Source organism: Amia ocellicauda, chromosome 14, assembly GCF_036373705.1.
Source record: "Amia ocellicauda isolate fAmiCal2 chromosome 14, fAmiCal2.hap1, whole genome shotgun sequence".
NCBI classification, from domain to species: domain Eukaryota; kingdom Metazoa; phylum Chordata; class Actinopteri; order Amiiformes; family Amiidae; genus Amia; species Amia ocellicauda.
The window spans coordinates 21,983,055-21,997,745 of NC_089863.1; the positions used below are offsets into that span (position 1 = coordinate 21,983,055).

A 14,691-nucleotide genomic window follows, 5' to 3' on the forward strand; every position below is an offset into this window, starting at 1 on the left:
CCATATACCTTGGGGTTAACATAAGTACCCTATGCAAAACAGGCATTGTTAGGACCTGGGACCATTACAGACAACAGAACTTGTTGATCTTATAAAATGCTTGGGCGAGAGAGACAGAGAGAGAGAGAGACAGACAGAGACAGAGGCAGTGTGAATATGATAAACGCACTATTCAAAATGTTATTGTTAAGACCTGTGACCATTACAGACAACAGAACTTGTTGATCTTATAAAATGCTTGGGCGAGAGAGACAGAGAGAGAGAGAGACAGACAGAGACAGAGACAGACAGAGACAGAGACAGTGTGAATATGATAAACGCACTATTCAAAATGGCATTGTTAAGACCTGGGACCATTACAGACAACAGAACTTGTTGATCTTATAAAATGCTTGGGCGAGAGAGAGACAGAGAGAGAGAGAGAGACAGACAGAGACAGAGACAGTGTGAATATGATAAACGCACTATTCAAAATGGTATTGTTAATTCAAAACAGGCCTTGTTAAGACCTGGGACCATTACATGCATATTTAAAAAAGACCCCCAACCACTACAGGAAGAGCCGACCCATTCACACTCTACAGTTGACCAACAAGAACAACAAGAACAACCGGTTATGGGCGGCCTTGTTGTTCAGGGTTTTATGGGTGTACACTTTCTGACGGATATGACGTAGGAATAATTAAGGAAATAAATCTACCTAAAATCACGCCCCCCAATTATGACGTAGGAATATTAATAAGCTTAGGGCATACGTCATAACAAAATAGGCCGCGCCCAAAAAACCCTACTATCTACTGAGGTCCCGCAACGTTTGGGGTGTAATGCAGAGTAATGTAAAAGTAAAGTAACTAATTACATTCTCCAGGAAGTAATAAGTAAAGTGTTTAGTTACTTTTGATATGAGTAACGAGTACAATGTAAGACATTACTTTTTGTGAGTAACGACCCCAAACACTGCTCTTTTCCTTCTCTTTTGGCTTGTTTGTTTGTTGTTGAAAGAGATACAAAGTTTGAGAGTGTCTCGTTTTATTTCTGAAATATAACTCCCAGAAAGTATGGTCTTTGTGTTCTTGAAATTGAATAACCTCAAAAGAAAGAAATGGTCCAATGAATTGCCGAAGAAAAGTCTAGCCGCTGTATTCTGGAATGAAGAAAAAAATGAAATGACAAGGGCAATCAAAGCAAGTAAGACAGTAGGCTGTGTGGCATACGCTAGCCAGAAATCGAACGCAACTCACAAGAACAGGAACCTTGTATGATACCACTACACCACTGGCGCTGCGGGGAAGCTCTAGATTCTGTCACCGAAGCAAATGCACAAGACATATAAAACGCGTCCCCTGGGGCACAATGGTCTTTTAATAATTATCTGTAATAATCTGCAGTTGAACTGCTTAATACGTACCTAGCTAATCACTACATCACAGGCGCATGGTTGTCATTCGGGGAAAATATGTGTTCACGAATGTTCATCGGAGTGGTTGTCATGCTAAGAGGTCAGTTGGAGTAGAGGGAGCTGGCCTTGCAGTGCCTCGTTGGCGCAGTAGGTAGCGCGTCAGTCTCATAATCTGAAGGTGGTGAGTTCGACCCTCACATGGGGCAAGCACTCTTCCTTTATCTTTGAGTTCTACCACACTGATCTCCAGCTGCAGAAAAAAGGCGCACACCTGTGCAATAAAGTGGTTGCTTGCGCTGTCTGAAGAAATTCATGGCAAAATGCCAAATCCTGGGATGGAACAAGGGACCTTTAGATGTTCAGTCTATCGCTCCCCCAACTGAGCTATTTCGGCCGTTGGTGAGATGACGTCGTCATCCCAAAAGTCAAAGTGAAGGAAGCCCTGGCAGAACACAGTCATTGAAAAGTTCATTGTTTTCCATGACGTCGGCAACGACTCAATTTGATCACCGCAACACAAGTCAGGATGGCCGAGTGGTGTAAGGTGCTGCGTGCAGGTCATCGTCTCCTGTAGAGGCTTGGCTTTGAATCCCACCTCTGACAAGGGTCCTTTTACCACTCAGGAGCACACACTTACCCGTGCTGGCGACAAGGACAACAAGAGTTGAGGACTGTGTTGAAAACGACATTACACAAAGAATTCAATGTTGAAAGAAATACATCAATACATAAATCAATGGACATGTATTTATTCATTGATTGATTGACTTCAACATGTCTTAATTTAGTCGCTGTACCCACAAAGCAACACTCAGCATAGTGGAGGCTATAGCTCGGCGTTATTGCGTGTACCTTACATGTATCACCCCTGGCACCTGGCCCTGATAACTCCCTACTTTTTGACCACAGTCTGTCTGTGACTTGAACCCGAGAAGTAAAAATGATGCACATGGGCGCTTGCAATCTCGTTGTTTCAATCACATATCACAGTGGATGCGTACACACGGTGTTTCTCGGAGATTGCTGGGACAGTAACGAATGTGTTCCTTGCTTTACATGTCATCTAGCGCACAGTAGCTTTTTCTCCTTCTTTTTGCCCATATCATCCACATATTGTGCCTTTGGGGAACGCCTCCGAAACAGATTTAGAATGCTCTGAGATTCAAGAAACGACAAAGCAACTCTTTTCCAGGGTTGTGGGTAACGCGTTACTAAGTAACGCATTACAGTAATGTTATTACTTTTGGTAGTAACGAGTAACGTAACGTGGTATGGTTCCAAAAGGAGAAATAATATTACAGTTACTGATTCCTTTTTTTTGTTCTCGTTACTGCATTACACATTGTGACGATATGGTCTTAATAAGGACGATAAGGACGTCTATGTCGTACATTAAAAATATTAGAAAAACTGTCGTTTGCAGTTACAAATCTGTAGTAAGAGTAATAAGTTAAAGGAGTCAAGTTGAGACATGTAAGATGCAAATCTACTAGCACATATCTTGATGATGATTACAATAATAACAATAATAAAAATAAATAGCAAAGATGTATTTTAGTGTTGCACGTTTTCTTATGGTAACGTAATGCTTGTCTGAGTATAATGTCTATACACATTTAGCTACTGCTAATATCTCTTAACAGAAACGTGTATTTATTATGCTGTCTCCAATCATCTAAAGCACAAAGAATAAAACAGCCACAAAAGTCCTTTCCACACCAGGCTCTATCGCTCGTAGTGTTGCTTTCTGTCTTCATTTTTAAAACGAAACACAAAACCAAACCCACAATCGCTCCGCTCCTCCCACAACAGGGGGTGGGCTTCTGACACTGGCCTGGTTTTCCTGTGGCGCTTTATTAAAACAACAAAAGATAACAGTATGTCTCTGTCATTATCAACTGCTTGTGTTGGTGTAGCTTTGAAATTGTTTATTGAGGTCCCGCAACGTTTGGGGTGTAATGCAGAGTAATGTAAAAGTAAAGTAACTAATTAAATTCTCCAGGAAGTAATAAGTAAAGTGTTTAGTTACTTTTGATATGAGTAACGAGTACAATGTAAGACATTACTTTTTGTGAGAAACGACCCCAACACTGCTCTTTTCCTTCTCTTTTGGCTTGTTTGTTTGTTGTTGAAGGAGATACAAAGTTTGAGAGTGTCTCATTTTATTTCTGAAATATAACTCCCAGAAAGTATGGTCTTTGTGTTCTTGAAATTGAATAACCTCAAAAGAAAGAAATGGTCCAATGAATTGCCGAGGAAAAGTCTAGCCGCTGTATTCTGGAATGAAGAAAAAAATGAAATGACAAGGGCAATCAAAGCAAGTAAGACAGTAGGCTGTGTGGCATACGCTAGCCAGAAATCGAACGCAACTCACAAGAACAGGAACCTTGTATGATACCACTACACCACTGGCGCTGCGGGGAAGCTCTAGATTCTGTCACCGAAGCAAATGCACAAGACATATAAAACGCGTCCCCTGGGGCACAATGGTCTTTTAATAATGATCTGTAATAATCTGCAGTCGAACTGCTTAATACGTACCTAGCTAATCACTACATCACAGGCGCATGGTTGTCATTCGGGGAAAATATGTGTTCACGAATGTTCATCGGAGTGGTTGTCATGCTAAGAGGTCAGTTGGAGTAGAGGGAGCGGGCCATGCCGTGCCTCGTTGGCGCAGTAGGTAGCGCGTCAGTCTCATAATCTGAAGGTGGTGAGTTCGACCCTCACACGGGGCAAGCACTCTTCCTTTATCTTTGAGTTCTACCACACTGATCTCCAGCTGCAGAAAAAAGGCGCACACCTGTGCAATAAAGTGGTTGCTTGTGCTGTCTGAAGAAATTCATGGCAAAATGCCAAATCCTGGGATGGAACAAGGGACCTTTAGATGTTCAGTCTATCGCTCCCCCAACTGAGCTATTTCGGCCATTGGTGAGATGACGTCGTGATCCCAAAAGTCAAAGTGAAGGAAGCCCTGGCAGAACACAGTCATTGAAAAGTTCATTGTTTTCCATGACGTCGGCAACGACTCAATTTGATCACCGCAACACAAGTCAGGATGGCCGAGTGGTGTAAGGTGCTGCGTGCAGGTCATCGTCTCCTGTAGATGCTTGGCTTTGAATCCCACCTCTGACAAGGGTCCTTTTACCACTCAGGAGCACACACTTACCCGTGCTGGCGACAAGGACAACAAGAGTTGAGGACTGTGTTGAAAACGACATTACACAAAGAATTCAATGTTGAAAGAAATACATCAATACATAAATCAATGGACATGTATTTATTCATTGATTGATTGACTTCAACATGTCTTAATTTAGTCGCTGTACCCACAAAGCAACACTCAGCATAGTGGAGGCTATAGCTCGGCGTTATTGCGTGTACCTTACATGTATCACCCCTGGCACCTGGCCCTGATAACTCCCTACTTTTTGACCACAGTCTGTCTGTGACTTGAACCCGAGAAGTAAAAATGATGCACATGGGCGCTTGCAATCTCGTTGTTTCAATCACATATCACAGTGGATGCGTACACACGGTGTTTCTCGGAGATTGCTGGGACAGTAACGAATGTGTTCCTTGCTTTACATGTCATCTAGCGCACAGTAGCTTTTTCTCCTTCTTTTTGCCCATATCATCCACATATTGTGCCTTTGGGGAACGCCTCCGAAACAGATTTAGAATGCTCTGAGATTCAAGAAACGACAGTGCAACTCTTTTCCAGGGTTGTGGGTAACGCGTTACTAAGTCTGAGTTGTAGAACCACGTGGGAAATTAGTGGAGAAGTCGCGGAGATAAAGCAAATAGAACTTTAATGGAGCCGGCTCGGAAGCTCCACGTCAGAAATAATTCCTTCAGTGAGACTTAATGTTTACAGACATGAGTACAACTTTATAGGAAAAATGACGTAACATCTTATGGCCGTTCATCCAATCAGAAGATACAGGTCCGGGTCCGTTTTACGATCTGTCCTCCCGTGAAGAGGTGATGGATCCAAAGCAGATGTCCGTCTTTGATGTGCACTAGGAAGATGCGATCCCACGGTCGTCATTTACCTAGTGTCAATCGTTCTTTAACAGAAACAATTCCTGCCTATCTGGAGAAACGATTAAGTCATAAACAAATTCTCAGGAGACAGCTCTAGGCTATTTCGGCACTGTGTAATCTTTCATTACTGACAGGAGTTTCTAACAAATCGACCTTGTTGACCCTTTACTTGTCCTGCTAAATCGAATGTGCTCAGTCTGTATACAAAACTACTTCTAATGCTAGTATTAATATAAAACATTATATAATAATCACAAAACACTTTCTTCAACTTCCAAAAAGAGTCTTCAGAGAGATGGTTGAAAATGCATGGGTATATTTTAAGAATATACTACACGAGGCTCAGGAACAATTTGTACCAAAACTTAGCAAATTGAGGAAGAAAAAACATTGGCCAAAATGGTTTAATAGAGGTATGCAAAAAATATAAAGAGGAAGACAATGTTGTATAGCACATACAAAAGGGATGGTGACGAAACAAAATACATAGAATATGTTGAGCTGCAAAGAGATCTTAAGAAAGGGATCAGGAAAGCAAAGAGGGAATTAGAAAGAAAAATAGCTCTTGGAGCTCAAACCAATGCAAAGAGCTTTTTTCAATATCACAACAGCAAGCGGTTAATAAAGGAGGAGGTGAAACAGATAAAGGGCAAAAACGGAGGTATCTTGGAAAACGAACAAGATGTGGCACATATTCTAAATGAGTATTTCACAGAGGTTTTTAAAAAAGAAAAAACAGATGACATGCCACAGGTTGACAATCAGTCCAGTCAATCCCTAAGAGAGATCAGGATAAATGAGGAGGAGGTACTAAAGGGACTAGCAGAATTAAAAACAAACAAATCACCTGGGCCAGATGGGATATTTCCAACAGTACTTCAAGAAAATAGGTGGCTCAGCAGATACAATCTTGGCAGCACAGGCTATTCAGAGGAACTTAGATAATATTCAGTTGTGGGCTGACACCTGGCAAATGCAATTCAATGTGGACAAGTGCAAGGTAATACATGCAGGTAACAAAAATGTCCACTATAATTACACTATGGGAGGTACAAATCTACATGAAGTAACGCATGAGAAAGACCTAGGAGTCTATGTGGACTCCTCACTTTCTCCATCCAAGCAATGTGGGGAAGCAATAAAGAAGGCAAACAGAATGCTAGGGTATATTGTCAAAAGTGTAGAATTTAAAACAAGGGCAGTCATGTTAAGACTGTACAATGCGCTAGTTAGACCTCATCTGGAATACTGTGTACAGTTCTGGGCACCACACTTCAAAAAGGATATTGCTGCCTTAGAGGCAGTTCAGAGGAGAGCAACCAGACTTATTCCAGGTCTTCAAGGGAAAGTCCTACTCGGAGAGACTGAGAGAACTGAACCTTTTCACCCTGGTACAGAGGAGACTACCCGGGGACAGAAATGGAAATTGGGCTTCAAGGCATTCAAAACGGAAAACAGGAGACACTTCTTTACACAGAGAGTAGTCACAATCTGGAATAAACTACCCAGCGATGTGGTTGAAGCTGAAAGTTTGGGAACATTTAAAAATGGTCTGGAATGGATCCTTGGATCACTTCGATATTAATGAACACCAAACGAGCAAGATGGGTCGAATGGTCCCCTCTCGTTTGTTAACTCCCTTATGTTCTTAAAAGTGTCTGAAGCAGCATGAAAGAGCACACAAGGCAGCTGAGAACAGACAGAGAGGGGAGTGTATATTGCGTTGGCCGGTAATCGAACCCGTGTCAACTGCTTGGAAGGCAGCTATGCTAATCACTATACCACCAACGCTTAGAAACTGCTTCCCCACAATATCTCACTGTGGTAGAACATGATTCCAGGATTGCAAAGTGGCAGGCAATTTGTTTTCCAAATTGCAATCGGTGAACATTTGGGAAGCCCTGCGATATCTGCAGTTTCCTGTTCCTGAGTGCGGAAGGAAAATGTCCATTAGCATCTTTCCAGATTGCACTTTATTCAGACCTTTCCGAAATGAAACAAAACCAAAGTTGAAACATAGCAGAGGATGGTTTCGATCCATCGACCTCTGGGTTATGGGCCCAGCACGCTTCCGCTGCGCCACTCTGCTCCTTGGGCACTCATCCACCTGTTAACGTCACAGCCACTCCTATATTGCATATTGCAAGCAATACAAGTTTGCAAAGCCCTGCGTTATTTCCACTTTCCTGTTCAAGACTGCACACCGAGCTTCTCCATGCGCTGGAGCAGCTTTCCAGGTTTCAGTGCCTTCACATTTCACCCTGTATGTGCTGTGGGAAGCATCATGTCAATTGTTTTGAACTAAGCGGATCGGGGCTCAGTCTGAGCTCAGATCCGAGCTTAAAAATGACAGTGCTTCTGAGCAGCTGGGACTCAAAGCCACACTCCCTGGCTTAGGAACCCAGTGTCTGATCCACTAGGACACGGGGGCTCAGCCAGACAGTATCAGAAAATGGAAATAAATAAATAAATAAATAAAAAGATGCTGCGCGTTACACAATAGACACCAGGTAAAGAAGTGAATAGTTACAGGAACTGTCACGTAAGCTCCTCAACTTGAAACGGGCACATACGAACTCCTGTGAAATAACACGAGATGGATAACTACCCCTTCTCTGCTGCAGCAGAATGTGACTACCTATTGCGCAGATTATTGCGTCAATCGATTCGAAAAGAGGGCTGGCATTTGTCACCAATGTGTCTCGTTTTATTTCTGAAATATAACTCCCAGAAAATATTGTCTGTGTTTTTGAAATTGAATAACCTCAAAAGAAAGAAATGATCCAGTCAATTGCTAAAGAAGAGTCTTGCCGCTGCATTCTGGAATGAAGAAAAGAATGAAATGACAAGTACAATCAATTCAAGAAAGAGAGTGGGCTGTGTCGGATGCGCCAGCCGGGAATCGAACCCGAGTCACAAGAATGGGACTCTTGTATGATACCACTACACCACTGGCGCTGCTGGGGAAGCTCTGGCTTGCGTCCTTGAAGCAAATTCATAGAAAGCGTCCCATGGGGCAAGATGATGTCTTAATGATTATCCTTATTAGTCTGTTGTCGATCTGCTTAATACGTACCTAGCCAATCACTACATCACAGGTGCAGAGACAATCAGTATGAAGGCGAACACGATTTCGTTAACGTGTGCCCATTTACAAGTTCAATGAATGTATACATAAATAAAGCAGATCTGGGTTTTCCTCTGAAACATTAAGGACTGGTTTCATAAATGCGTCCATAAGTCCATAAACGCCACGAGTGCATCGTGCAACTCTATTGTAGCTGCTGATACGTGTGTGTTTTATTTCAGCTGTAACTCGCCCTGGTTAAGCACGTCTATGGTGTAATTTAAAAATATTACAGAAATTGTCGTTTGCAGTTACAAATCTGTAGTAAGAGTAATACGTTAAGGGAGTCAAGTTCAGCAATTTAAAATACAAATCTACTAGCACATATCTTGATAAAAATTACAATAATAACAATAATAATAATACATAGCAAATATTTATTTTAGTGTTGCACATGGAAAGTTTTCTTACAGTAACTTCTGAATATAATGTTGTCTATACCCTTTTAGCTATTCGTAATATCTCTAAACAGAAACTTGTATATTTTTAGCTGTCTCCAATCATCTAAAGCATACAGAATAAGACAGCCACAAAAGTCCTTTCCACACCAGGCTCTGTCGCTCGTAGTGTTGCTTTCTGTCACTGTCTTTAAAACGAGACACAAACCAAACCCACAATCGCTCCGCTCCTCCCACATCAGGGCGTGGACTTCCGACACTGGCCTGGTTTTCCTGTGGCGCTTTATTAGAACAGCAAGAGATAACAGTATGTTTCTGTCTTTATTCGACCGCATGTGTGGGTGTAACTTTGTAATTGTTTAATGTGGTCCCGCAACGTTTGGGGTGAAATGCAAAGTAATCTAATAGTAAAGTAACTAATTACTTTGCCCAGAGAGTAATAAGTAAAGTATCTTGTTATATGAGTAAAGAATACAATGTAATACATTTCTTTTTGTGAGTAACGACACCATCACTGCTCTTTTCTATCTCGTTTTGCATGTATGTTTGTTGTTGACAGAGATACAAAGTTTGAGAGAAGACAGGCTGGCATTGGGGATGTAGCTCAGTGGTAGAGCGCATGCTTTGCATGTATGAGGTCCCGAGTTCAGTCCTCGGCATCTCCAGACTGTCTTTTAATGGAGCCCGTGCACTATGTCATTGGATGCACATAGCAAGTACCGAACAAATCGGGAGCCCGTGATTCATCGGTCACACTAGCATGGGCCTTTTCGGCACTCTCTCCCAGCATTCGTCCGAGAAACAGCGTGTGTATGTATTCATTGTGAGAAGTGAAACAATGGGCCAGATTGCAAGCTGGTTCTGTATACACTCACCTAAAGGATTATTAGGAACACCATACTAATACTGTGTTTGACCCCCTTTCGCCTTCAGAACTGCCTTAATTCCACATGGCATTGATTCAACAAGGTGCTGAAAGCATTCTTTAGAAATGTTGGCCCATATTGATAGGATAGCATCTTGCAGTTGATGGAGATTTGTGGGATGCACATCCAGGGCACGAAGCTCCCGTTCCACCACATCCCAAAGATGCTCTATTGGGTTGAGATCTGGTGACTGTGGGGGCCAGTTTAGTACAGTGAACTCATTGTCATGTTCAAGAAACCAATTTGAAATGATTCGACCTTTGTGACATGGTGCATTATCCTGCTGGAAGTAGCCATCAGAGGATGGGTACATGGTGGTCATAAAGGGATGGACATGGTCAGAAACAATGCTCAGGTAGGCCGTGGCATTTAAACGATGCCCAATTGGCACTAAGGGGCCTAAAGTGTGCCAAGAAAACATCCCCCACACCATTACACCACCACCACCAGCCTGCACAGTGGTAACAAGGCATGATGGATCCATGTTCTCATTCTGTTTACACCAAATTCTGACTCTACCATCTGAATGTCTCAACAGAAATCGTGACTCATCAGACCAGGCAACATTTTTTCAGTCTTCAACTGTCCAATTTTGGTGAGCTTGTGCAAATTGTAGCCTCTTTTTCCTATTTGTAGTGGAGATGAGTGGTACCCGGTGGGGTCTTCTGCTGTTGTAGCCCATCCGTCTCAAGGTTGTACGTGTTGTGGCTTCACAAATGCTTTGCTGCATACCTCGGTTGTAACGAGTGGTTATTTCAGTCAAAGTTGCTCTTCTATCAGCTTGAATCAGTCGGCCCATTCTCCTCTGACCTCTAGCATCAACAAGGCATTTTCGCCCACAGGACTGCCGCATACTGGATGTTTTTCCCTTTTCACACCATTCTTTGTAAACCCTAGAAATGGTTGTGCGTGAAAATCCCAGTAACTGAGCAGATTGTGAAATACTCAGACCGGCCCGTCTGGCACCAACAACCATGCCACGCTCAAAATTGCTTAAATCACCTTTCTTTCCCATTCAGACATTCAGTTTGGAGTTCAGGAGATTGTCTTGACCAGGACCACACCCCTAAATGCATTGAAGCAACTGCCATGTGATTGGTTGGTTAGATAATGGCATTAATGAGAAATTGAACAGGTGTTCCTAATATTCCTTTAGGTGAGTGTAAGTGCGCAGGCTGTAAGATTTGGGCGCTTTAAACGGCACGGTGTACTTGAACATCGTCATCATCACGTTGACACACATGCCATCTAAAACGCGCATTGTCTTTACTTGTTGGCTTGAAGTTAAACACAGACCGTCGTCAGGACTAGGGAATTAGCGGGGACAGGTGCCAGGTGTGATACATTGGAGGCACACGCACTAACACCGAGCTCATTGGCTCTACTAAGCTACTAAAAAAGAAGTGTTAACCAAGCACCGACCGATGCGTTTTCTCCCACTGAATTGTGCACCTTGAAAGTCTACCAAATGCAGACTCCTTAATCAAAGCATTGTCCCCCACAGGACACCGACTTATATGTAGACCCTCCCTCTCTCCATAATCAATCCATCAGCAAGGAACGGACCTAAATTCATGAGTAAATTACACATGCATTCAAAGCAATATGTAGAGCACGCTGTATCGGATATGCACCACTACTACTACTACTACTACTACTTCGACTACTACTACTACTACTACTACTACTACTACTACTACTACTACTACTACTACTACTACTACTACTACCAATAATAATTTAAAGAGGAGCGTTTCACCACCCGCCTTGAAAGCAGCGAGCTCTTGTGGCAAGGGTAGCACGTCTGACTCTAGATCACAAGGGTGCGTGTTCAAATGACGTCGGGGTCAGTGTTTTGTACACTAGCAGTAACCAGTAACACTAAGGTTGCATGAGTAATTGCACAGCTGACAGTGTAAAGTGCTTACCACCTTGTCGTTGATCTTGCAAAAAGGTAAGCACAAGTATTTACAAGTTGCCACAGAGAGAGACCGGATAGTACAGGTGAGAGGTAGCCATCTTGTTGTTTGACTAGATTCAGAATAGTCTTAGCATTGCTCATTTTGTTTTAAGTTTGCCTTAAATTGACGTTAGCATTGTCGGTAGTTTGCCTAAATTGAAGCCAATTCAGTTCAGCTGCTGAGTTGGTGAAAGTAAACAGGTTATAGAAGGGAGTTTCTGTCTAGGACTAGCAGGAATTCTGTTGCAGGAGGAGCCAGGAGGGGCCAATTAGGTGTGAATTGGGGGTAAAACCTAGGAGAGTTGAGACCTTAGAGCAGGACAGCGTAGAGAACTGCTGGGTTACAGTAGGTCGTAACCGCAGAAAAGGGCGTGCACACCCCGTAGAGACACCCCAAGAGCTTGAATTGCCCAACAGGTTCCAACTGCTGGACACCAAGTTGGACAGTGACAGCTCAGAGGGTGATGGGGGGCAGTTGAGCACCAGAGCACCATGGTGCCCAATCCCCCCCCCAGACGAAGGAGGTAGTTATAGTAGGAGACTCAATTCTTAGAGGTGTAGATCACACAGTGTGTTCTAGTGACATGGAGACCCGCATTGGTATCTTGCCTGCCTGGTGCTCAGGTTGCAGATCTCCCTAAACTAGTAGACGGGCTACTGGCCAAAGCCGGGGGGAATCCACCGGTCATGGTCAGGGAGACAGGCAGAGATTAGAAAGTTTAACACGTGGTTGAAAGCTTGGTGTAGGGAAGAGGGGTTTAGGTTTATGGAGCATTGGTCTTTCTTCTGGGATAGATGGGACCTGTACAAACCGGACGGTCTACATCTAAACAGAAGGGGGGCTAATGCATTGGAAGAGCGTATGTGCAGTGAAATTGAGAATCATTTAAACTAGGAACCAGGGGGGCAGGGAGCTTTGACAATGGGAGATGTTCCACTAAGGAAAGGAAACCAAGGCAAACTGCCAGTAGGAAAGTCCTGAAATGTTTGTACCTCAATGCCAGGAGTATAAGGAACAAGATGTTAGACTTGGAAGCCACAGTGCTGGTGTGTGACTATGATGTTGTAGGAGTGACAGAAACATGGCTTACAGAAAATGATGGGGATGAATACAAGTTGGAAGGATATACACAGTTTAGGAGAGACAGGCAAAATTGAAGAGGGGGTGGGGTAGCATTATATGTGAAAAATGACATTGAGGCAGAAGAACTTGTATTAGATCCCAGTAACGGAACAGAATCTTTGTGGGTGAAACTTTTGAACAAGAGATCTGGAGGATTAGCGGTAGGAGTGTGTTACAGGCCACCAAACTCAGATATTCAGAAAGATGCTGCATTGTAAAGTGTAATCAGGACTGCATGTAGCAAGGATGTGGCTGTTATAATGGGGGATTTCAATTTCCCAAACTTAGACTGGGAAAGCCCAGTGGGGACTACAGAAGCAGAAATGGAAATGGTTGAGATGGTAAATGACTGCTTTCTAACTCAATTTGTCAGGGAACCAACCAGAGAGAGCGCATGTATTGACTTGATCTTTTCAAATGACCAAGATAGAGTCAGGGGGACAGTAGTTAGAGAACCAATGGCAAATTGTGATCACAATATGGGTGTCTTTGAGGCATTCTTTCAAAAAACAAGGTCCAAGTCTAAAACAATGGTCTACAATTTTAGAAAAGCAAACCTTGAAGGTATGAGACAGCACTTAGAAGAGGTAGACTGGAGCACACTGGATACAGAGTTAGTTGAAAATGCATGGGTATATTTTAAGAATATACTACTCGAGGCTCAGGAGCAATTTGAACCAAAACATAGCAAATTGAGGAACAAAAATCATTGGCCAAAATGGTATAATAGAGGTATGCAAAAAATATAAAGAGGAAGACAATGTTGTATAGTGCATACAAAAGGGATGGTGACGAAACAAAATACATAGAATATGTTGAGCTGCAAAGAGATCTTAAGAAAGGGATCAGGAAAGCAGAGAGGGAATTAGAAAGAAACATAGCTCTTGGAGCTCAAACCAATGCAAAGAGCTTTTTTCAATATCACAACAGCAAGCGGTTAATAAAGGAGGAGGTGAAACAGATAAAGGGCAAAAACGGAGGTATCTTGGAAATTGAACAAGATGTGGCAAATATTCTAAATGAGTATTTCACAGAGGTTTTTACAAAAGAAAAAACAGATGACATGCCACAGGTTGACAATCAGTCCAGTCAAACCCTAAGAGAGATCAGGATAAATGAGGAGGAGGTACTAAAGGGACTAGCAGAATTAAAAACAAACAAATCACCTGGGCCAGATGGGATATTTCCAACAGTACTTCAAGAAAATAGGTGGCTCAGCAGATACAATCTTGGCAGCACAGGCTATTCAGAGGAACTTAGATAATATTCAGTTGTGGGCTGACACCTGGCAAATGCAATTCAATGTGGACAAGTGCAAGGTAATACATGCAGGTAACAAAAATGTCCACTATAATTACACTATGGGAGGTACAGATCTACATGAAGTAACGCATGAGAAAGACCTAGGAGTCTATGTGGACTCCTCACTTTCTCCATCCAAGCAATGTGGGGAAGCAATAAAGAAGGCAAACAGAATGCTAGGGTATATTGTCAAAAGTGTAGAATTTAAAACAAGGGCAGTCATGTTAAGACTGTACAATGCGCTAGTTAGACCTCATCTGGAATACTGTGTACAGTTCTGGGCACCACACTTCAAAAAGGATATTGCTGCCTTAGAGGCAGTTCAGAGGAGAGCAACCAGACTTATTCCAGGTCTTCAAGGGAAAGTCCTACTCGGAGAGACTGAGAGAACTGAACCTTTTCACCCTGG

At 42.7% G+C, this 14,691-nt stretch overlaps 5 non-coding genes across 5 annotated transcripts; 3 read left to right on the forward strand and 2 right to left on the reverse strand.

Moving 5' to 3' along the window:
• The first annotated feature begins 1,532 nt into the window (after positions 1-1,532).
• On the forward strand, positions 1,533-1,605 carry trnam-cau (transfer RNA methionine (anticodon CAU)). Its single transcript has one exon. It is a non-coding gene; the product is annotated as a tRNA-Met (tRNA).
• A 2,459-nt stretch (positions 1,606-4,064) lies between these two features.
• Positions 4,065-4,137, forward strand: trnam-cau (transfer RNA methionine (anticodon CAU)). Its single transcript has one exon. It is a non-coding gene; the product is annotated as a tRNA-Met (tRNA).
• Positions 4,138-7,463: 3,326 nt separating this feature from the next.
• Positions 7,464-7,535, reverse strand: trnam-cau (transfer RNA methionine (anticodon CAU)). Its single transcript has one exon. It is a non-coding gene; the product is annotated as a tRNA-Met (tRNA).
• A 798-nt stretch (positions 7,536-8,333) lies between these two features.
• Positions 8,334-8,404, reverse strand: trnag-ccc (transfer RNA glycine (anticodon CCC)). Its single transcript has one exon. It is a non-coding gene; the product is annotated as a tRNA-Gly (tRNA).
• A 1,160-nt stretch (positions 8,405-9,564) lies between these two features.
• On the forward strand, positions 9,565-9,636 carry trnaa-ugc (transfer RNA alanine (anticodon UGC)). The gene has a single exon. It is a non-coding gene; the product is annotated as a tRNA-Ala (tRNA).
• Positions 9,637-14,691: the final 5,055 nt, after the last annotated feature.